The following is a 24,249-nucleotide window of genomic DNA, read 5'->3' on the forward strand; positions in this document are numbered from 1 at the left end:
CACCCGGAATTAAAAAGCTGAGAGCATGGAGGGAGCGGGCAGCGTGGCAGATGGCAAAAGGTGGCTGGAAGGCACGAGGAGCGGCGGGGTCTCCACCGTCTCTTTCAGGGAAAATGCCTCTCCATTCAGGAAATACTTACCAAGAGCTTGAGGCTGCTAAGCTGCTCTCAGAGGATAGGGAGCAGCCAGTTAAAATACTTCCCAAGAGCCAAATAATCCAGGCTCGTGCTAGGGCCATGGGCATGATACGGAAGAAGACACACCTGCTTCTGCCTCCCGGGGAGGGTGTTCTGTTCAGCGATACAGAAAATAAACAAAAAAAACCTGTTAATAAGCATGATCATTTCAAACGACAATCAGTATTAAAGAGAAAACAAATAATGGGGAGTTTGGGAGGACTGAGGGTTTTGTTACAAAGATTGGTCAGGGAAACACTCTTGGAAGAGGTGGAGATTTTGAACTGAGACCTCAGGAACCAGCCATGCAGGGATCTGGGATCAGAACATTTTGGCAGAGGGAACAAGTACAATGTCCCTGGAGCAACGAAGGGCTTGATGTACTTGAGGGACAAAAGAAAGATCTTTGTGCTGGAGTTCAGTGAAGGTGGAGAATGAAAGGTGATATCTGGGGTGTAGGGACAGGAGGGATTTCAGAGCCTTGAAAACCAAGTAAGAACTTGGAATATGATTCTAAGTAGAATCAGAGGCTAAGGAATGACTGAAAGCAGGAAAGGAAGCACTTGGGACTTCTGCATTTGGCCAAGATAGAATAACTGGAACTGGGCTACCCCTTCCACAGTCAATAATTCTGAAACTGGGGTAAACACAGGAGGCAACCCCTTGCAGGCAGTGGGTAACAGGCCAGGCAAGGCTGTGGTCCCCGAGAGACGGCAAGCCCATGATCCCCAGTTCTCTTCCAAGAGATAATTTCCTGAGCACAGCATGGGGACCTGGAGCCTGAGCAGAGCTCAGTGGTGAGCTGAGAAGACAGCAGTAAGAGTTAGGACCAGCAGATAAGATACCAGAGGGGAGCTGTGCAGAGAGGGGTCCCAGAAGTCAATGTGGGGTTTCTCATTGGCTCTATAGGTGAGGGATGAGCTGTATATTTTCAGAGCAAGATGGGCCAAGACTTTCAGAGAGTGGATTCTACGGGACTGAAAGAAAAATGCAAACACTAGAGGTTGGAGTTGAGCTGGGGGAGGAGCAATGTTGGAGATCATTGAACTTTCAGATTGGAAGAGTTACACTGGACCTCTCCTAAGAAAGCCTAAAACTAAACCCCCACAAGACTTGCAGAGGAAACAGAATTCAGAGAAATTCCTGCCAACCGAGAGGGGTTAGGAAACCCACTGGCTTCTTCCATACCCACACGAGCAAAATATAAACCAAGCCTACATACTCCAAAGTGATCAGCTAGTAATTTAACTGTTAAATTAACTGCCTGCTAAAACAAGAAACACTCTTTAGAGGTAGACAGCAGAACCCAGTGTCTCTACAGTAGGTTATCCACAATGCCCAACATTTAACCAAAAAATCACTACACACACCAAGAAACAGGAACATGGGATTGACAGTCTAGGGAAAAGAAATCCGTCAATAGGAATGAAACCAGAACTGGCCCTGATGTTGGCTTTGGCAGACAAAGACTTTAAAGTAGCCACATTATAAACATGTTCACAGAATTAGAGGAAAAACATCTTTAAGGAATTAAAGGATATGGTATTGAGTGAACAAATAGGAAACCTCAGCAGAAGAATGAAAACGATTTTTTAAAACCAAATGCAAACTCTAGGACTAAAAAGTATGATAATGGCTTAACAGTGTATTAGAGGTGACGGGGGGGGGGTGGGTGGGGGGAAAGATGGGGACCTTAAAAACAGACAAATACAAATGATCCAAACTTAAGAATTTTTAAAATGAAGAAAAATTAACAGAGCAGAGAAAGGATAGTCTTTTCAACAAATGGAGCAAGCCTGCGCTGACCCAGGCCCCTCTGGCCTCTGGGCTCCTACTGGGGCTCCCCCGGCCCCATCAGGGCTCTATGACCCTGACTGAGCTAGGGTGGGTTTAGGGAAGGGCAGGCTGAACCTAGGAGGAGCCACTTGTGAGGGGTGCCCAGTGGAGCAGAACGGATGTCTCCCCTTCTAGGACACCAGGGCTGTGGGTCTTCCCCTCCTCTCTGGACCACCAGGGTGACAGGTATCCATCATTCACTGTCTGCCTTCCCTCTGCCTTGTCCTCTCTCTCTCCTTTTCTAGAACTCTGGGTTGTCCATCTTAGGGTGTCTCTGGCCACCTCTTCCTCCCCCTCTGTTCCAACCTCTGTCCTGTGCCTCTCTCTTTCTCTGTGTCTCCCATTCTCCCTCTCCCTCCATTGTCAGCCTCCATCTCTTCCTGTCTGAATGACCCCCTCTTTCTATGTATTTCTCTCCATGTGTCTCTCTTTGTCTCACTGTGTTTCCATCTATCCCATCCCGTACCCCCTTCCCATTGAGTGACAAGATGGAAAGATGGGGCTAGAATTAGACTAGCAGCTGGAAGGCCAGCTGCCATTATGTCTTTCCTCTCTGCCTGGGCCTCCATAGCCCTCTGGAGAGAGGGACCCAGGAGTTATAACCCTGAATTAGGCCTGAATGCCACGGCCATCAAATCATGACAGGTGGTAGCGTGGGGGCTCCCCCGGGAGAATGCAGTGCCCACCAAGTGCCCAAATGTGGGACAGGAAGGATTCAGGTGGGTGTGCTTCTCTGGGTCCTTCCCTGGAGCGGGCCTCCGGAGCCCCTCAACTGCTCAGTCCAGAGCACAAACCACCACACTCAGCCCGAGCTCTGTGAGCAGGAACAGGGTCTCAGGCCTCAGGGAGTGACGGGGGACTCTGCCAACACCCAGATCTCCTCACCTGTAAAAGGAGGACATGTCTTTTTGGGGGCATTTCTTCAGTCTCGACCCATCCTCTCGTCTTCTCCATTTCTGGGCTCTGCTCTCATGTCCCTTCTTTGGGACCCTTCCTGTTTCTTGTGTCTGCAATAATCTGGTTTGTGCATTGTTTGCGGCAAGCTCCATGAGAGCGGAATCTCTCCTACTGGTTCTCCCGGGACCCCAGCCCCACTGAGAGAGCCTGGCACATAGTAGGTGTTCAAAAGTGTTTGTTGACTGCAAGGATGAACCACGATGAACGTAAATTTGGTGGAATTTACGCTTCCACCAAATGTTTATGTCATGCCTACCTTGGGCTCGCCCACAGGAAGCAAGGACCGCCGCCCGCCAAGCACACAGGGATAGAATGCTGGCTGCAGAGGGCCTTGCTCCCTTCCACCGTAACTGTCAGTGTCTGTCTGCAGCAAAGTTGAAATATTTCTATAGTTACAGATTGCAGTCTATTCACTTAGCAGAGGTTGTGAACACTGGGCCAGGATAGTAAATATCATTTAGAAACCAGTTCGAAATGACTGCATCGTGTGACATCACATGGACGGCCCCAGTTCACTGATTCATTCATTTGACCAATGAATGGGAACTGAGGGTCCTGGGGGCCCTGCTGACACCATGGTCCTGCCGTGGGGAGTTCCTAACCGGATGGAAAAGACAGGCGTGAAGCACGTCAGGGACGCAGAGCACAGATTCTCCTGGACACATGCCCTGAGGAATCCAAGGCTCCGAGAGAGCCTGGGAGCCCTACTCGGAAGGGGCGTGGCGGGGGAGGGGTGAAATGGTGGGGGAGGGGGCAGGTGGTGACTGGGACGTGGCAGGTAGGGGAGCTGTTGTTCCCGAGTACAGTGAGGACACACATGACCTCACCAGCATTTCTGCAGCACGGGTTCTAGAAGGGACCACTGGCTGGGCCCAGTCAGCTCCCCTGTGGGTGGATGGTCCTGGTTAAGGAGTGGGAGATGAGACCCCTCCCCCACTCCCACACGGCTGCCGGCTGCCGAGCAGCCCTGGGCCTGAGCAGGCCCCCGGGGTGGGCTTACATCTGTCTCCCTGAGGGGGACACTGCAATGGCTGCAGCTGCCTCACAGCATCTAGGTGACCTGCCTTCTGTTCCCAGGAAAGGAGCACAGGGGCAGGAGGGGCCCTGGAGACCGGGCAGCCAGTCCCTCAGACACAAAGGAGGGGCCTTGGATCTGGGAGGCTGCAGAAGGAAAGTCAGGCATCCTAGACACAGGGGACAGCTCCTTAAGGAGGGCAGTGGGCAGGACACGTGGGAATCTGTAAGGGGCTGTACCTGCTCCGTGAGGGGCAGCCCGCCCCACACCTGGCATGGACGCCAGAGCCGGCTGAGGCTGAGTTTCTCTGTTGGCCGAAGCGTGTTTAGCAAACACACACACACCGATGAGCAAACCTCTTTCCCTATGAGCTGAGTCACAGCAGAGCGGATGAGCAAACCCCGATCGCCTACTGTGCGCCTGGCACCTTGCCCGTCATCATCACAGCAAGCCTCACGCCAGCTTGACGGCAGGGACAGCGAGGCCCCGATGAATGGAGAGGCGTGCGGTCAGGACCGACCGAGTCCTCCCCTTGGACACCAGAGAGCTTCAGAGGACAGGGAGGTCCCGCGGCTGCGTCCTAATAGCTTGTCAGTGGCCTGGTCTGCAAGGTAATGACATGGACAGAGTGCCCGGTGCATAGCGTATGAGCAATGGGAGTATAGGGACAGTGGTGGGGACACGGCCAGCTCTCAAACCAGGAGAGGGAAACGAACATTCCAGGGAGGGCTGTCTGATGAGCAGGTGGCTGGGGGAGTGAGAAGGAAAGAACTGACACCTGCTACTTCAGGGAGCCCTGATGCTGTCGCCTGTGGCCTCTCACCTCTCTGGACCTCAGGTTCCACATGTCACGAGAGGCACGTCCAGGCACTTGCAGGTGACTCAGAGACTAATAGTGGACGTCAGGGGATGGCATTTGTTTCCTTACTTAGTAAATATTTATTGAGCACCTACTATGTGCACCTATTATGGAATAGACACACTGGAGGTTACAATGGTGAACAAGACAGACGGGGTCCCCGCCCTCCTGTGACCACAGTCCAGCTGGGGAGAAGCACATAGAGGACAGTTACGGCTATTCCTCGTTCCAGCCCATTCTCTGAGCCCAGCCCTGCTCCGGACAACTAGGCCTGAGGCACCCAAGCAGGGGAAGCACTGGCCCCAGCGGAATCCCAGGCGCGGCTGCTGAGTCAGGGGCCGTCCTCGCCAGAGGGTCTTGGAGACCCCTGGTCTAGCCCTGCGTTCTCAGATGAGAACCCTGAGCACCACATCCTGTAAGTGCCTCCTTCTCTCTTTCAGGACATTCCTAGGAAGGGGCTAGTTTGAGCGGCTGAAAATCTCAGCTGGGATCCTGGCGTCTGGGGAAGGGCCGGGCTCTAAAAATAAACCACTCGCCTCAGCCTGGGAGCAGCGGACAGGAGCCTGATGAGCAGAAGCTGCTGCTCTGGCAGATGACGGCTGGCCTGTCCCGGACGGAGCAGCCCCCCTCTCGGGCAGCTGGCCCCTGGGAAGGGCTGGTGGCAGGTGGCAGCCAAGAATATTTGACCCTTGGCTCCCGGAGGCACCCCACCCCCACACGCGCACACGCACGCACGCCCATCCGCACCACATATGCCCCAACCTGGGACGTGCGCTGCTGCACAGAGTGAGGCGGGGGCTGTTCCTGAGGAAGGGGCCAGTGGCCAGCACCTGGGACACCTGGAGTTACCCGCCACGTGCCGGACAGCGACAAGCCTCAGCACAGGTAAGGGGGCGTGTCCTCATGCCCCAAAGGGTCTGCTCCCCTGGAGGTAAGACTGTGGGTCTGGGGGTGGGAGGGGGCTCTGGTGTGTGGGGATGCTGGGGTCACTCGCAGCTCCAGGGAGCCCTCAGATGGCCATCAGCTCGCCTCTGGAGGGGCCTTGACTCTGCTGCCCTCCCTGTGCCGTGCCCCAGCCTGGGGGGGAACAGCCGGCCCTTTCCAGCTCTGAATCCTCTCGGCCGCAGCCAAAATGTTACTCCCATCGGCTTAATTAGAAGCCAGCTGCAGGTTAATGGGTTTGCAGGAACCAGGTGGAAAAGTTTTGCAGGCAGACAACGCTGGGTTGCAAGGAGCCTGGTGCCTTCGGGGGAGAAATGCTGTTCCAGGGCGGGTGGGCCTGGGGTCCTGCTCCTGATGGAAGGGACAGCTGGCCTTCTGGGGCTCTGTCTGGGGAAGGTTGTCTAGGAAGATGGGGAGAAAGCCGTGGGAGACACAGTTCCCCTGACAGTTCTCCAGGTAATCTGTATCATACTCCAAGGTTTGCAGAAGGAAACCATTTTGGTGGGGGCTGCTTAGGGCCTGGACCTGGGCCTGACGGAACCACGTTGAAATGAGGGGACCCATCCTGGGAGCTCTGCACCTTTGTCCCTGGTGCTCTGAGGGGTTGTCTGATCTGACTTGCTGCCAAATGGGTTTCTGAGCCTTATCCCTGGGCAGGATATTAACCTAAAGGCAAGGTGATTACTGCTAATTGATGTCCTCCTGTGCCCAGGAGGAGGCGGGTGGTGAGATGGGCTGGGTGGAGGGGGCTCTGCCAGCTGCCTCCAGCCTTCCCCTGTCATTCATCAGAGGAGGACAGGTGCTTGGGGGAGGATTGAGGGGATCTGCACAAAGGCCAGTCCACCCCGCCCCGTGCCGACACTGAGGCTTTCCTAGGTGAATGGCAGGGAGTGAGATTAATTGGGATGATTTGGGGTGGCCTGAGTGTGAGCTGGCTTCTGCCATGCCAAGTCCTGCAGCCCTGCTGGCTCAGCTAGCGTGCACGGCGGCCAGGGTGTCCGGTCCAGGAATGTGGCTGGAGGAAGACAGGCAGCCCATGGGAAGGCCCAGGTGGGCAGTGGAGAAGTGCCGGTCGCCGATGCTGGGCGTCGGAGCACGTCCTTCCTGCAAATACTACCTACCACCCCTGTGTGCCAGGCGTCCCACCAGTGACCCGCCGTCTGCTCTGCCCTCACGGCTCTCAGATTCACCCCCCAGGAGCTGATGCCCTTCAGCCGCCTCCCATGCGTTCCCCAGAGCCCTGCTGAGGGGCCACTGCTTCTAACCTGCCTGGTAACCCACCCCACCTCCCCAGCTTTTACAGCCGCCAGGCCGCACGTGGGCTTGGTCACTGCCCGGGCCGAAATGCCCACTCAAGTTTGCTCCTGACTCCACTGCCCACAGAAGCAGCCTTTTACCCCTGCCATCACCTGGTGATACCCACATAGTCCCGAGGGCTGATGGGTTTGGGGTCCAGGGCACTCCGGTCACTTTCCAGCAGGGAGGGTGGGGCTGAGCAACGGTGTGAGGCTCTGAGTTATTGTCACCACAGCCCTGCATCTGGGAGCCTCTTCTCTGTTCTGGCTAATTTGGCTCCTACTGTATGTATGCACGTGGACACTCAGCCTCTCCCCCAAACGCGTCTGAAGCAGGCCTGTCCCCAAGAGCTGCCTCTGACCCGCGCAGCCTCCGTGCTGCCTGGGAAGGCCGGGAGTGACGAGGTGGAAGGGGAGCACGAAGTGGCGGCCGTCTCGGGAGCTGCGCACAGTCACTCAGGCATCATAAAAAGGCCTGGGAACCAAGCTGCGTTTCCACGGCAGCAGCAGTGATCCCCCTTATCAAGCACTGACCCAATAACAGGCTGGGACAGGGCGCTTGACAAACACTGTGTTATCTATCTAACCGTTCATCTCTATTGTAAAGAATCAAGTTCTGTAAAAAGACACAACTCGGCAAAATGCAGAAGCCATTCAGCAAAATGCGGCAGCTATCCATATATGTAAACGTGTATATATATATATATATATATGGTACTTATATACGCATATCGGAAGTACAGTAGACCCCTTATCCACAGGGCATATGTTCCAAGACCCCAGTGGATGCCTGAAACCTCAGACAGCACCAAACCCTGTATATACTACGTTTTTCCTATACATACGTACCTACGTACCTACGATAGTTTAATTTATAAATGAGGCACAATAAGAGATTAGCAACAGTAACTAAAATAGAACAATTATAAGTGTACTGTAACAAAAGGCATGAGAATGTGGTCTCTCTCTCTCAAGGTATCTTACTGTAGTGTTCTCACCGTGTCACCTCTTTGGCGTCTCCAAATTGCCAGCATCACTGCTCTGTAGCTGTAGGGCCTTTATGAAGTAAAATAAGGGTGACCTGAACACAAGCACAAGGAAGGTGGTCCCATAAAGGATTTCAGCAGGCCGAGGTGGGAGCTGCAGGCTTCACAGGCCAGGGGGCAGGAAAGCAGGAGCCGTAGTCAGTCAGACTGGCCCTGCTGCCACTTGCTGGACAAACTGCCCCTGCTCTCTGGGCCTGGACGCTGCAGCCCCAGGGCCTTCCAAAGGCCATTCCCCTGCATCTGAGTTCTCCCTGGGAACTCCTCTAAGCCCCTCTGGCAGCAGCTCTACATTAAGTAGTAACTGGGGACCTCTGATCTCATTATTTGAATTATAATTGTCCTGCTCTTTAATCATTCCTGGTGGCAGAGCCTGGGTACTGGGAGGCTCTGCAGAATTACCAGTCTGCAGGGTGAAGAGGAGGCCAGCGCTTAAAGGTCACTCACCAATACTGCTGTTCACATTAATCTGCAAAATAAAGAATACACAGCCCAAATGCCCTTAAGCTAGAAGGTATTTAAATACCAGCAGCTCAGAACACTGAAGTGGAGAGGGTTATTTTTTTTTCTAAGTTCAACACTCCCTTATCTCCTGAGGTTTCAGGATCCTGGGCAGAGGGGACTTTTAAGGAAACAAATACTACATAAACAGGCATTTGTTCAGGGTGTCTCTTCAGTCCCCAATCACCCTTTCCAGGCAGGGGGACCAGGAGACAGAAAGGCCTGGCTTTAAGAACAGGCTCCAGTGTGTTGTGGCTGTGTGTCCTTGGGCACATCCCTTAGCAGCCTCCATTTATCCATCTGTAAAATGGGCTGGTGACCCCTGTTTGGGCCAATCCTCCAGGAGGGCTGGGAGGAATGAGGGAGATGATCGTGGGAAAATGCAGAGAGAGGTACCAGCCCTGTGCACATAGGAGGAGGGGGCAATGAAGGGTCCCAGAGGGAAATACCAGGGAGGGGGATGTGGGAGAGAAGTTGGTCACCTCAGACCTATGGCAGAGTCTGGATGGAAACAAGGACCCAGAGACACAGATGTCACCTGTAGAGAAAGGCCTACCTACTCTCCCTGCAGGAGTAAAGAGCCCAGAGTGAAGTCTCCCGAGGGTACAGCACACGGAGCTGTCAGGGGACATGTGGATTCACACTAACCAGGACCCGCCTTCCACCACTGGCCTACGTGGGCCCCAGGCCACTTTACGTCACATCCAGCTCGGAAAGGAAAGAGCTGACTCCATGTTTTAAAAAAGAAGTGATTGAACATACAGCAGGAACAATATGAGATCCAGTTTAGGAAAAAATGTTCATTATCTGTCATCCCCCCCATTCGATGGTGAGAACCAGTTTCCTTTTTGTCAGTTGTCGTCCTTGTCCTGCTTCAGAAAGTGTCATCGCTGAGAGCCTACTATGTGCACAAGGCCGTATGGTGGGGGCTCTGGAGCCAGATGGCCTGGGTTCAAAGCGCAGCCCCGCCACTTGTCAGCACGAGACCTTGGCGAGTCACTTCACCGCTATGTGCCTCAATTTTTCAACCAGTAAATGCGGATCTCATTGAGTCATTGTGAGGACGGAATGAGTTAATCAGTGCTTTCCAGAAAATGCTGGCTGTGTCCCAGGCAGGTCTCTGAAAGGACCTCGTCCAGTTCTGAGGGGTCTTGGTATGTGTCAGTGGCAACCTGGACGGGGGGGACTGTGGTCATGTCGCTGTGAGCTTTCTTTTGGTGGGTTTTCAAATGAAATCTCTAGGGGCTACTCTGTTTGGAGGAGATGGAAGGGGAGCTGGGGAAGGGGCCAGCCTGGCCTCTTCTGCTTCTGGCTCCCCACAGAGGACCTCCAAGATCTCTTCCGCTCACTATGGGGGACACAGTGATGTGGGCCCACCCCCATCCTCCCTGGGGAGTGACTCCCCAGTCTCCTCAGAGTCCCCAGGGGCCCCTCTGGGCCTGCCCCTCTCAGCCCTCTCTCCCTGCGTGGACCGGTCCCCATCTCTTCCGACATCGATCTGTCTCTTTCTCTCCAGGCCCCTGTCTCCCTCCTTCTCTCTCTCAGCCTTGAGTGGCCCTGAAGCTGAAGTGTCCTCTGCAGCAATTTAAATGTATTAATGTTTTCTGTGCTTAATTTAAAAAGCAGATGAGTCAGGTATTTTCTCTTTCTCTCTCTCAAAACTATACAACAAAAGACACCGAATGGAGTTAATTGATTCTTTCTCCTGCTGCCCTCTCTACAGAGACCCAGGTCGGGCCTCACGCTAAGCCTATTGACTTGCCAGTGGGGGACACTTAATGCCGGGAACCTGTACATCCGAGTCCCTGAGGCCTTGGCACATTCACAGCAATGGCCCAGCCCGAGCCCTCCCCTGTTGTCACCCCAGGGAGAGTGGTAATGCTGGTGACAGCAGGAAGGAGCCACCTTTACCAAGCCCTCCTAACTCCAGTCCTGTGCGAGTACACCTCTCGTCCTTCCCTCGACAGCCCTGCATGGGGGCACTGATGTCCTTTGCTAGGTGGGACACTGGGCTCCAATGACTAGAGAACAGTTCAAAGCCACCTGCAATGTGTAGCACAGCTGGAACTTGAACCTCTGCACAGAGAGGCATGAGAGCAGAGTGATTGGCCAGGGCCCTGGACACCGGGGATTCTTTCACCAGGTGTGGAGACTACTGGTCACGCCCCAGTGGGGCGTTTCCTCCCAGAGGGTGTCATTTGGCCATCACCACTCTACAGATGAGGCCCAGAAGGAGGAAGAGACGTGCCCCGTTAGGCAGCTCGGGGCAGGGCTGAGCGGTACCCACGTGTGCTCTGCAGGCCGGGAGCACAGCTCGGACGAAGGGCTGCCTATCCATAACCACTGAGGTCCCCACATGGCCCAGAGCTGGCTCAGCCCGTACCGTGTGCCGAAAAGACAGACAGGACACTTGAGGTGCTTGGGGGATTGGAGGTGGCCCAGAGGCATGAGGTCCTGTGGGCCTTGGACACAGTCCGACCCAGAATGGACCCCCATCAACCCCCTGACCACAGCAGCCCTAGCCAAGCCACTCATGTCCTTAGCTGTACAAATGGGATGGCAACGACACCTCTGACACAGAGGCAGCCAGCACTGCTCATTTCCATGAGCATGTCAGCTGTGGCAGCAGGCCCCGTGGATACCCGGGCTGGGGCTGGTGCTGGCACCGATTCCCTAGGGACCCCAGGCTCTTTGCCACTCCAAGGTCTTTGCACCTGGTGTTCCCTCTGCCGTGAACACACTTCCTCCTCCCCACTGCTTGTCTATCACTAAGTGCCACTTGCACGTCTTTGTCCTTCCACTATCCCTCTGCCACCACCAGCCTCGGCGCTTGTACCCTGCGCTCGGCGGGTCCCACACCTCAATTCTTGCTGTTCCCTTTGTTTTGAAGGCTCCTCTCGTCGTGGTAGATATCTATTCCCAATGCAAACATCACCTCTTTCAGGGAGCCATTCTGACCTCCTTCCTCTTCCTCACTGGACTTTTAGGAAGGCATGAGTGAGAGGGTCCCCTTGGAGGGTGTCTTTCTCTGCCATGAGATGGGGCTCCTTGAGGGTGGGGACAGTGGCTGATGGAGCTGGACAAGGAGCCCTTCTCCAACCATGCTCCAACGTGAGCATGGTTACCATGACACAGCAATGCTACAGTGACGTGGGGACACGTCCCGCCTCCCTTCCCAGCTAAAGAGAATGCTGATGTTCTCCAATGCCCTGCTCCCTCTTTCAAACCCTTCGGGAGAGTGAGTCCTGTGGGGCCAACGGTTCCTGGAATTCTGACACAGAATGGGGAAAATGGGAGAGAGAGGGCCAGAGTAGGAGAAAAGGGGGCGAGAACCTGTCCACTGGGTCAGCTCCTGAGCTGTTGGGAATTCTGATCAGGGGGAGAGTGGAGGAAAAACTATAAAACTGCCTGGCTGAGGCAGTAAGTACAAAACTAGTGAGCTGGGAGCCAGGTGAAGGAGAGATAGGCGCTACAAAGGTGGAAGAAGAAACAGATTTGGGCAGAGTGTAACTGTTTGCAGAGACTGGGTCACGTGGATCATGAGATGCTTCTGGGTTACATTACGTTGTTGTTAATAACCAGGAAATCTGCTGCCTGGAGGCATCCCAGCCTGCACTGTACCCCTAAATGCCATTATTGGGGTTAATATCCATGCTCTGCTCAGTCCTGGACAACTAACCATGAAGTTGAGCCCCCAGCCTTGCTGGCTAGGAGAGTGGAGGTTGAAAACCCCGTTCCCGCCTGTCAGAGCGCCGCCGCCCTGGGCCCTCGTCTTGCAGCGAGCACTTTGAGATGTGTGTCTCAGAGCCATGCTGTGCTCCAAATGCAACTCCCCAGCTGTGTGATCTCCGAGATCAGTCACTTAAAGGGATGAGCAGCTCCCCGCAAGTTCCTACACCCGCCCGCCAATTAGCATCGGTGGCGGTCTGCAGAGAGAGTGGATCGTAAGTGATAAAAGACTAGAGGACAGTTAAGGCTCATTGTGCCTCCTCATGAATGCCTTCCTCTTCCTGAGAAGAGCATGGTGGTCATCTATGCGAAAGTGGAAACCCTCTGCACTTTTCAGACTCATGCTTTTCCAGGACCTGCCTCCTGGGTCTCAGGGATCAGCTGCGAAAATGCCAGCTCAGTCATCAGTCTGTTTACGGCCCCTCCCAGCAAGATGCAGGGGAGTGAGCTCAGGCTTTCTGACCAAGTCGAGCTTACATCCTGGTTCCAGCGCTCAGTAGCTGTGTGACTGCAGACAAGTAACTCAAGCTCTCTGAGCTTCCAGTGGCCTCATCTGTAAAATGAGGCCTATGAGGCTCACAGGATGCGGGTAATGGGACAGACAACAGAGCGAGAGAAGGCAAGAGAAGGGCCTGGAGCCCCGCGGAGGCTCAGAGAACAGTGACCACTATTAGTAGGCGTTACACTCTAGCCAGGGGGGGTTGGCAGACCTGGCCCTGCAGGAAAGGACAGCAGTTCCTCCCTGAGGAAGTGATGTGTGAGCTGAGATTTGCTGGAGTGGCCAGGGGAAACTGAGGAACAGCATCCCAGGAAAAGGGAATAGCACGTGAAAAGACCTGGGGGTAGGATCGAGGTATTGGGATCATTAGAAACCGAAGTGAGACCGTGAGGCTGGGGGGCAGTCCAATGTGTTCCCTAGGCACGTGAGCGCATCAGCTGCCCAAGCCTGCGGATATGCCCGGCTCGACAGTGCTGATCGTCTCTGTTATTCCCATTTCACAGTTGAGGAGACTGAGGCTCAGAGAGACAGACTGACTTGCCAAGGGTCACACAGCAAAGGCAGACAGGGCACAGAGGCAGGCCTTGGACCCTGTCCAGTGCTATTTCTACTCCAAGCCTCAGCCTCCATGGGGTTTATATGCAGATCTGGCAAATGGTTGGTTTCCAGCCCTTTGAGGTGGAGAAGCCCTCCTGGCCTGAGGTACAGGGGCTGCAGGTGTTAGTGGGACATCCTACAAGAGGGCTCGTTATTTCCCAGAGAGCTGGTGCTTTGTTTCGCCTCAGTGAACACTCAGAGCTGAGTATTTCCTCAAAGAGCCGCAGGCAGCCCTGGGGAGCCAGCAGGCTCAATTCTGCCTGGCTTTGGGAGGCTCTGTTTCTGCAGCCAGGAGGCTTCTGAGTTCTCATGGTTTTCTAATGCATTTATAATTTGACTGAATTGCAAACTCCAGGGGAGCCCCTGGACGTGGCCGGTCCAGGACCCGAGCCTCCCTGTAGGAGCAGGGCTTTGTCTCTGCCTTCACCTGCCCGTGCAGCTGCTGGACAGCGGGTCTCGATGTAGGCAACCTCGGGGGATGGCCCCATCCCCCATGCAAGGTAGAGGGATGGAGAGCAGCCAATGGGGCTGCCTGGGTTCAAATCCCAGCTCTGCCATTTACCAGCTCTCCAACTCTGGGTGAGCTAATTCACTTTGTTGAGCTTCAGTCTTCTCATTTCTAAAATGGGCAAAAGTATGCAGGTTTGTCCTGAGAAGTAAATAAAATATTTCACGTTCAATACTCAGCATGGGGCGTGGCACAGAGTGAGTCCACAGGTGTGGGCTGTTGTGATATTTGTTATTCTAAATTCCACAAGTAACACCAGACTTGTGGTCATCAAATCGCCCTTGGTCCTGCACCTGCACAGCGACAAGTTCCAGCCCGGGAGCCTCAGTGAATCCTCTCCCACCTTCCTCTTCTGCCCACCCACTTCCTCCAGGGGCCTCACACATCCCTGTTCCTGTCCACCGTCTGTGTTTTGTACTTGCTGTTCCCTCTGTTCCTTTCCCCTGACTCATCATCCCCCAGCCCCCGGGACTGGCGCCACCTCCCTCTCCAGGCTCAGGCTCAGCCTGCAGGCCACCTCCCTGACCACCCTGTTGCACTTCTCTGCTCTGCAACCACTAGGACCCCCAGCTCCTCCTCGAGCATTAAGCTGGTGGCTGCTTTGGAAAAAGGGCCCACCACTTCTTTCTAGTCTGGTCCTGTCCCACCCCCGGTGTAATTTAGAAAGTTACATATGCACATGGTTATATATGATGCAAATCTCACGGAAACTGTAAAATGAAGAGTAAAAGCTTGCTCCGCTCCCATCCTCCACCCAGACCCTCTCCCGAGCCAATGGCTCTTCTCTGTTTTTGCTTTCAGTTCTGCATTCTCTTTATAATTTTAAATAATACACTTCTGCCGCTTTCTTATCGACTCTATGCAATGTCTGCCGGCTCCTGCTCTGAAGTGCCGGGCTTCGCTCGCCCACACTTGTCCCCTCTCTGCCGCACCCACTGCTTCCCAGTGTATTTCTTCTCAGTAATGCTCCCATTGATCCCATAACTTAAAACATGGACCACTTGCCGCCCATCCCCCAACACTGCCAATAGCCAGAGGAAGCTCATTGGAGCGCTCTCCCCTGCTTAAAACCTCTCAACACACACACAGCACCTAGGGGCAAGTCCAGACTCTGCTGTGGCCTCCAGAGCCCACACGACCTGGCCCTGCGGTCTCCTGAACTCACCTTGCAGCCCTCCATGACTGCCCCACCCAGCCTCACTGGCTCTCTCTTAGTCCCTCCAGCCTGGCCCTGAGCTGGCCGGAAGTCAGTCCCCCTGCTGGCTCCTTCTTGCCACTTATTCTGGCTTTAAAACCCGTCCCCACAGCCCCCCACCCCCCCGCCCCCTCGCCAGCCACTCTCCACCCTCAACGTTCTTGGTATCGCCTCTGCTGTGGGTTTCTTGTCTGACCCTCCCATTGGGTGGGTAACTGGCTCTTGACTCCGGCTGTGACCCCCATGCTGTGGCCCTCAGTGGGTGCAGGACAAAGAGTCAGCTGAACCAATGAGCAAAGGCGTCCATGGCAGTTTCTCCATTGGATGACTCGGGCCAGCACTGCGGGGGAAGCCTCCTGCCCCGGCTGCTCCACTGCCACGGGGGAGGCTATCTATGTTCTAGGCAGAGCAACCAATAACCGTTCATCTGAGCTTGATCCATGGACTGAGTCTACCAGTTGGAAATGAATACATAGGGCTTACGATGTTAGCATTGTGTAAATGTTTTTCCCTGAGGAACCATGAAGTGTGATTGGGCCTGCTGACCGGGAAGTCTGATCCCAACTCTCGGAAACATGCCCCTCGGAGGAGAACCCGCTGGCACCAAGTTCCACGTACACTTTCTGACCTGCCTTCGCGTCTCACTGCTGCTCGGCATTGGCTCGGCAGCCCTGTCCCCCTCGTCACTGCCTTCTCCTTGGCCTCGGTTTGATGATAAGCAGGGTCCCCTGAACATGTGTGTGCACGCAGCCTGGAGTCACGTGTGTGCACGCAGCCTGGACTCGTGTGCACGTGGGGTGGGGAGTGAGCCCACTGCCTTCCGCCTCGTCTGGAGAAGTCTCGGTTTTGCCTTCATTGTTCTGGATGGTTCAGCGCGGTGTAGAACTCGGTTCAAAACCTCTTCAGAACTTCGCAGACCTTGCTCCACCGTCTTCTGGCTGCAGTGGCTGATCCAGTGTGACTCTAGTTCCCTGGTCTGGAATCTGCTTTTTCCACTGTGAGCTTTCAGGGTTTTTCTCTTTCTGTTGTCACGCTGAGTTTCGCCACGTGCAGGTGTTTTCCCATCATTAGCCCTGCTATGCACTTTTCAGGGCACGTCGATCTATAACCGTGTGTCTTGCTGCAGCTCGAGGGGACCGTTTCTTCCATCGTCCTTTCTGAATCTTGAATTTCTCTGCTCACTTGGCCCTGCTCTCAGATATTACTGAATCTTGAGCTCAAATGTTCACATCCCTTACTCCTTTTGCTCGCTTCCGTCTCTAAGTCCTTTGGCCCAATGTTCCCGAGGTGGCTTCACTTGCCTCAGAACACCAACCTGAGCTCCAGGAGAGGCCGTGTGGTTAGTCAGCCTCGCTGGGCGTTTATTTTTGTTAATTTCAGGGATCTCCCTTATTCTGAGCATCCCAAGGATTCTTTCTCGTTCCTTTGCTTCTCTGTCATCACTCAGCACCCAGGCAGGACTGGCCCAAACACATTGCCCCTGGGTCAGGGAAGTCAAAGGTCACCAGCAGCTGTGGTTAAGAGAGAGGCAGGAACAGACGAGCACCCCCACCCCAAACGGGCCCCCTGACTCCTCCTGCATGCTGACCTCTTCCATCTTTTGTACTTGTTATGACTATCTTCTCCAGGCTTCTCCAGGCCTGCTGGGAGACCCATGCTGCCTGTCACCTCTGGCTGAGGTGACAATCTCTGCAGCCCAGTGCTGTCCAACCTGCAGGGGAGCTGGTGGCCTCTTTCCTCCCTTGCTGGCACAGCTAGGCGGCTGTCCTCTCTGTATACACAAGCTAGCAGCCCCAGGAAGGCCCAGGAGCTCCAGGAGATCAGTGTCCTGGAGCCCATGTCCCATCCCATCCTTACAGGGTCCCTGGCTATTTTTCCTGGCAAGTGGGTTCGCAATGTTTTTGTTTCTTTCCCCTAAAGTAAATATTAAGGCAATGCTTTTCTCCCTGGCTTACCCGCGGGACCTAGTCATCTGTCAGGCATGTGATGTTCACCCACTCCCGGCAGTTGCAGGGGGGCTGGGGGAGGGGGTTGTTGATGTGTTTATTTCTGTTCCGGGGCAATGGCCGGCTGTGGACCTGTCCGCTGCTTCCCTTGCTGCTTTGCTGTCTGCTCGCTGGGCTCTGGAGAAGGGTTGGAGAGCCTCCGGCTGCCCCTCCATCAGGGCAATGTGTGCTGCAAATAAGCACCTGGTCCAGGCCGAGGTCCCGCAGGTCCTGGGCGCGTCTCCTGCACACAATGGTGAAATTCGGGCCAACTGCTCTGCGTCTGAGCTTCTGCTGTGCCTGGGGCTCACGACATGCTACGAATGAGTAGAAAAATCCGTGTTCTCAGGTTTGGAAAGTCTGCAGGAGGACAACCAGGGACCCAGAGAGACGTGGGGGCGAGGCAGGCAGGGGTCACCCCCCTGACCCTCTCCCTGAGTTCCCCCCCTCCGCCCCACAGGGTAGGTGCTCTTATCACCCCTCCTTACAGATGAGAAACTGAGGTCTCATGTGCCAGAGACCCACAGAAGGGAAAGCGGACCCCTCCTGGGGCCATCTGGGGAAAGGCCGTATGAGCAGGCCTGCCGGCTGGGGAGGAGCCCATGAGCAATGGGTTTGGGGAACCAGCAAAGAGCTAGCGTTGCTGAAATGTAACACGCAGGTGGGGGTGAGGAAGGGGCCGGAGGTGGGGTTGGGGGCCCGGCAGCCATGCCAGGGAGCTGGGGATCAGGGCTCAGGCTGACACAGTCACATTTGCATTTTAAAAATCACTCGGAGTGAGAGGGAGTGGGACAGGCATCAGCCAGTGCTCAGGACTGCGACATGGCCAGACCAGGAAGCCTGCCTCCCACTTCCTCCTATACCCCTTTCACCGCTCTCTTCTTCAGTCCAGCACCCACTCCTATCCCCCTGCTTTCCAGGGGAACCATCAGGGTGCAGAGAAAGGAGAAGGTTGACCAAGGGACTGCCAACCTGCTCTGTGACCTTCAGGAAGTCACTCGACCTCTCTGAGCCAAGGCTCTTGCTCTTCTGAAAACGCAAACGATATTCCTGCCACCAGGAGCTGTTGTGAGGGCCCAACTGGTGATAAATGAGAACAGATTGGTGAATGGGAGGGAGGCAGGCAGCTGCAGGGAGGCACATTCATTCATTCCTCATCCATATGGATGGCCTGCGCGGGGAGAGAGGGCGCGGGCCACCCCTCTGGCCTGTCCCTTGGCCGGCTCCGAGTTCAGGCCATCAGCATTCAGATGTGATCAGCTGATTTGATTAATGTGCGTGCCTCTCAGCTTCACGCCACAGAGGGGAATGTGGGCTGGAGAGTAATTACAATCAAGTTTGAGGAAAGCTGATGGTATTAATGAAAATCATTACACTCCTGGCAGCTAATGCAGGCAAAGGGAGGGATTGACTGTGTTTGAATTCCTCCTTTTACTGCTCTGGTTTCAATCAAGAACACTTTCAAATGACTTGAGGGGGAGCTGCTGCCTGAGAGATCCATCTCTCATAACACGCTCCTAACGCGCTTGGCCCTTCCCCGGGCAGGCGTTGCAGGCAGAAGGGGAGGACCCGAGCCTGCCTGCCTTTCCCAGACGCCCTGTGGCGCCCCTCACATCTCCCCTCTGTCTGTCCTTCCTGGGAAGGCTGGCCAGGCTCTCTGACAAAAAGCACCTGCTGGATGCCAGGGTCCAACTTCCCAAGAGCCACATCTGCCCACGTCATTGCCTCCTGCTGAAAATTCTCCCAGGGCTCCCTGTCATCCACAGACTAAAATCCAAACTCCTGCCAGGGCCTGTCTGATCTGCTCCCTCACCCCACGCCCCCTTCCACTGACCTCTGCAGCCCCCGCCCCAAACAGGATCCTTCCTGTGCCATGTCCTTCACCCCTCCATGCCTTCGTCCATGCTCTTCCCTCCACCTGGAACACCCTTCCTTCCTCATTACCCTGGTCACCTCCTAGTTATCTCTCAACACTCACCTCCTGCCTTGTTTCCATGGGAAGCACCTGCCACCTCTACGGCCTGAGGATCTCTTTGCTGCTCCCTTGGCTGCCTGTATCCCCCCAGAGGTACAGCTAATCTTTTCTATTCATTTGTGCTGGTGTCCGGCTCCCCCTGACAGTTACCAGTTCCCTAAGAAAGTGCCCTGTAGCCCCAGGGTCTGGCTCATAGGTGAACTTTGCTGGGCAGTGGAGAGACACAGATGCGAAAGCCACAGCCCCCCTTCCCGGCCTGGCCATAGGCACAAGTTCCCAGTAGTTGTCACATGAAGTCAAGGTGGCAGGAAATGACAGAGCCACAGTGGGGCCCCCGTGTGCTCCTTGTCTGACATCTCAACACTGTAGGCAGCTCTGAGCTTAGCCTGTCCCTCCCATCCGGGACCACCCAATGTCACACGCCTCACCATCTACCCGAGCAGGCTGTTCTTAAGGAGGGCAGCTCTGCCTTCTAGAAAGTTCCTCAGATGGAGCCCCCTCCTGTGGAGCTTCCCATCACTGTCCTCAGGACACAGGTGGACCCCAAATCCCTATGACGGCCGTTTGATGGGAAGGCGTACTGGGTACCCAGGTGGTTGCACGGGCCTCTTTCTGAAGCGTGCCCATTGGGGTGGAGTCCCTCCTGCACTGGGGGTGTGGGGCCACCTGCCTACTGCACCCATGGCAGTGAGAGCAGAGCTGTGAGGCTGCCTGACACTGACCCCCTCTCCAGCTGGGGCTTCTCGTGCTCCTGGTGGAAACCATCCTCCAGGAAGAAATGGTTTTGAGTCCCACCTCTGCCACTTACTGACTGGGTGACCCCCAAAAAGTTTCCACAGCGCTCTGAGCTTCAGGGGCTGTTAGCATCAGCTGGCAGTAAGGAATAAGGCCCAGCTTGGAGCTGGTACCTCTCTAGGGTTGGGGGATATGGGGGGGCTTAGCTGTGTATTCGTTTTCTATTACTGTAGAACCAGTGACCGCCAGCCTGGTGGTTGGAATAGCACAATCTAGTCTCTGACAGTTCTGGAGGCCAGAAGTCTGACGGTCTCACTGGGCTGAAACCAAGGTGTGGGCCGGGCTGGGCTCCTCTCTGAAAGTCCTAGGGAGACTCCATCTCCTGCTCATTTTGTTGCTGATAGAATCCGGTTCCTTGAGGTTGCAGGACTGACATCTGCTCAGGGCTATTCCCGCCTTCTGGAGTCACCCACATTCCTAGGCTCAGGGCCTTTCCTCTACCCTCAGAGCTGGCCCTGGAGGTGGGATTCAGGGGGCTGCGAGGCTTCACCAGACAGGAAAGGGGCTGTGCTTTAAAGGACCCATGATAACATTGGGCCCAGGATAATCTCCCATCTCAAGGTTTGTGCCGTTAATGTCATCTGCAGAGTCCCTTTTGCCATGTGAGTTGACCCATTCACAGGTCCCAGGGATTTGGACCTGGACACCCCTGGGGGCCATTACGCTGGTGACTCTAAGCGGTAAAGGGGACCAAGTTTCCATCTCCGGGACCTCACATTCTAGTGCGGGGAACAGAATAGAATCATAAATAACCATAAATTAAAACCTAAATGCGACGTGTGCAGATACAGAGGAGGGCTGTGAATGAAGGACAGATAGTGGGACGGTGCTGGCCAGGTGGTGTCCGAGGGTCCCAGAGGGCATGGTGGTGTCCTCTGCACCCACTAAGGCAGGGCTGCTTCTGGCCGCAGGGCTCGCTGCGTAGCGCTAGCCCCAGGTCCACGTGTAAGTGCATGGACAGAGAAGAAAGCGGCCGGCTAGCCTGAGTAACTGAGGCTGCCCCTTCAGCCCCTGCCCGCCCGTGAAGGAGATCCCCCTCCTCTGTGAACCTTGAAACGCAACATAAACTGAGTGTGGTGGGGGGCAGGGATTGACCCCAGAAGTCACCGGCTGCCATGGGGGAGGGGAAGCGATGCTGTTGGTAAGAGGCCATTCTTCTGAAAGTTGCTGGGCGATTTCAACAGCTGAGCCTCGAGTTGCAGCAGGACCAGCACCGAGAGAGGTCTAGGGGTGCAGCCTTCCTCACGGAAGGAAGCAGGAAGCATTCCTTGCAGCAACTACAAGCTCTGGGGCTGCTCAGGTGGGTGTCCCCTGCAGGGGGAGGCGGAAAGGAGCGAATGATCAGGTGGGGGTGGGTGATACCTGCCTGATGAGCTCCCTCCCCCCAGCGCCAGAAATGAATGGCACAGACTCTGGGGGTTCAACAGATGAAGGTTCAATCCCCAGCTCTACCCTGAGAAGCCAGGAACCTGCGGGAGGTCATTCTTTACCTTTCTGAGCCCAGGTTCATCCTGCTTATGGGAATAATGATAGAATCTGCCACACTGCTTTGGCGTAAACAATATTTATTAAGCATCTACTGTGTACTAGGCCTTGCCAATGCCTGACAGAGGTCTGTGCCCATGGGCATGCCACCCAGGGCAGGAGGCAGACATTAGCTCCCAGAGGCAGGTAACTGCTGTGAGCCCACCTGGGAGGGAGGGAGGCTTCCCTGAGCTGGGGTAAAGGATGGACAGGGTTAACTAGGAAGGGAAGAGGGAGGAAGGGCATTCCAGATAAAAGGAACAGCATGTGCAAAGGCCTGAGACAAGGAGAAAATGGACGAACCCTTACAGCCAACCGCAGAGGGCCTTGAATGCCAGACAGGGGTGCTGGCCCAAAGGCCATTGAGGGTTTGGACATGCTCAGAAGCTTCCAGATGCTGTGTCAATCAGCCCTCAATGATACCCCTCTGTGCCTGGGCCTGTGTTGGGTGCTAGGGACCCAAAGGTGGGCCCTGAACTTGAGGAGCTCATCCTCTGCACAGAGGCAGGAAAATCAACATCCTGTGTTCCGCGCTGTGATCGGGAAGCCCAGGGCTACTCTAGGTAATCAGAGAGGGCTTCCTGGAGGAGACCGCCCTGAACGGAGCCGCGAAAGCCAGCCAGGCCAGGAATGAGTCTCAAGCAGGACACCGTAAGGCTGAACAGTTAGAGAGTTGGGGGTGGGGTGGACAGGAGGAAACCCAGTAACAGCGGCTGACATTGTGCCAGGGCCACATTGAAGTCCCCCTCTGTGTAATCTCATTATTCTCTCAGCAGCCTTGCCCCGCAGCGGGTCCTTTTATACTATTTACAGATGAGGACACTGGGATTCTGGGAGGTTAGGTGCGCTGCTGGGAAGTGGCAGAGCAGGGATTGCAGCCGAGGCTGCCCAAGGGTTCTCGCACTCAGACTGGGCATCGCCAGCTGGCTGAGCCGTCAGAGGACTGGACACTGTCTGTCCCGAGGGCACTGGGGAACCACTGGAGACTTTAGGCAGAAAAAGCAAGATCAGAATCATATTTATAAAGGTTACTTGTGGGGTGTGTGTGTGGGGGAGGATTGGATGAGCCAAGAGAAGCCAGATCAATTTGTGGCAGAAAGCTCAGGAAGGGGCATGCCCGGAAGTCATTGGGGCTGTTTGGAGCGTGACATCGATCACCCGAGGTTGGCAGCGTGGCCCTGGCTACCTGGCGGCCCTGAGAGGCACAGCCCCCACCTGAGCCAAGCCAGTGGTGGATGGGGGTGGGGCAGCCCAGCCCAGCACATAAACACCCTGACGATGAGGTGATTATGTCTTGAGCTTTGCTTTAAAAACCTTAATGGATTTTTTCCACTCCATAAAGCCGCCCTGCGGTCTAGGAATGATAATTGAGATCCGGGAAACAAGACTAATACCGCTGAGAAGCGCGTCCACTCCCCACCCCCAGCCTCCCTGCTGTGCTGCCAGCCTTGGAGAGAACCCTCAGTGCAGCTTAAGGTTGAAGCTGCTGTCCATCCAGCCACTCCAAGCGGGCGACAGGAATCCTAGCTGGTGTCCCTGTGCGTCAGCACTCTTCCCGGGCACTGCAAAGAGGTTGCTCAGTTGTCACAGCAACCCTGCAGGACAGGGGCTGCTGTCATTATCCCATTCTCAGGTAGAGAAACTGAGCCCCTGAGGCCTATGGGCTCATTCGTTCTCTGTACCAAACCGCCTCTCACCTCTCAGGAGGTGGGGACCCCCTCACCCAGGAGCCCCACCCCTGCGTCCAGCACCGAGGCTTGCACACATCTGGTGACGGGGTCCTCACCACTATTCTTTGCAGTTCTTGTGATCCAGCTGCCTGCTCACCTGTCCAAAAGGTGAGAGGAAGTGACATGTTGGGGCATGCTGGGGCCACCTGGCATTTGAATTCCTCTGCCCCAGAGCTCGGGCCCTTCCTGGTTCCCCACGCTCCTTCTTGCCGGGAAGCCACTATGACAATAGCAACAACAGCAATAATAATAGCAGCTAGCACATTTGCAGAATTTGCAGTTGCCAGCCCCCGTTTTAAGTATCCCTTCACCAGTCTATACAGACAGCACCATAATGATGCCATGTTACTGCTTGGGACATTGAGACCCAGAGAGGTTGACACTCTCCTGAGGCCACATAGCTTCTTAGGTGCAGGAACCAGGGGGAGTTTGTGCTCACTTGTGACCATGAAGCCACGGGGCCTTTTGGTCACTGAGAGGGGCCTCTGACAATTGGGAGCAGTGGCCCCCAGCACTGGCTCCTACTCCTCGTTTTATGGGGACATCCAGATAGCTGGTGCCTCTGATTCCAGCTCCTTTCTCTGCTGAGCCAAACTACCCCCACTCCATTCCTGTTGCCAGAGCAGCTGTTTACTAAAAAGGGCACAGAGGTTCCATGCAGGGCCTGTGCGAAGTGGGGACCCCTTTGTTCCCCGAGAATTTAGAGAGTCAAGAGGCTTCTGGTCTAGTTTCTAGAGTCTAGCGGCAAATAGTTCTGGGGGGACAGGAGGGCTCAGGGTACCACACTCGGCACTGCCACCATCCCCTGGCATGTGACTTGGGCAAGTGACTTCAGGCCACAACCCCTGCAGCTCCACAGGCCTATGAGGGTTAAGAACCTTTGTTTCCTGTGCACCTACTATGTTCCTAGCACCAGGAGCAGACAGATTTCTACCATCCTTGATCAATATTCCAGTGAGGTGAGTGATGTTCCCATTTCACAGAAAAGGAAACTGAGGCCAGCCTTGCCCAGGGGCACATTAAGCCCAAAAGGGACTGGAGTAGACCAAGCCAGCTGGGGTCTAGTTCCCACTGCCGGCTGGGGTCCT

At 55.1% G+C, this 24,249-nt stretch overlaps 1 protein-coding gene across 1 annotated transcript in view; it reads left to right on the plus strand.

The window, feature by feature from the left end:
• Positions 1-5,610: 5,610 nt before the first annotated feature.
• The window catches only part of SHISAL1 (shisa like 1), a gene marked incomplete at its 3' end in the record, with an annotated part of 126,052 nt that continues 107,413 nt past the window's right edge, over positions 5,611-24,249 (plus strand). The window contains exon 1 of the mRNA XM_081061565.1: positions 5,611-5,728. The remainder of the gene's footprint in view (positions 5,729-24,249) is intronic.

The sequence above is a fragment of the Rhinolophus hipposideros genome (genome assembly GCF_964194185.1).
Source record: "Rhinolophus hipposideros genome assembly, chromosome: 9".
Classification (NCBI taxonomy): domain Eukaryota; kingdom Metazoa; phylum Chordata; class Mammalia; order Chiroptera; family Rhinolophidae; genus Rhinolophus; species Rhinolophus hipposideros.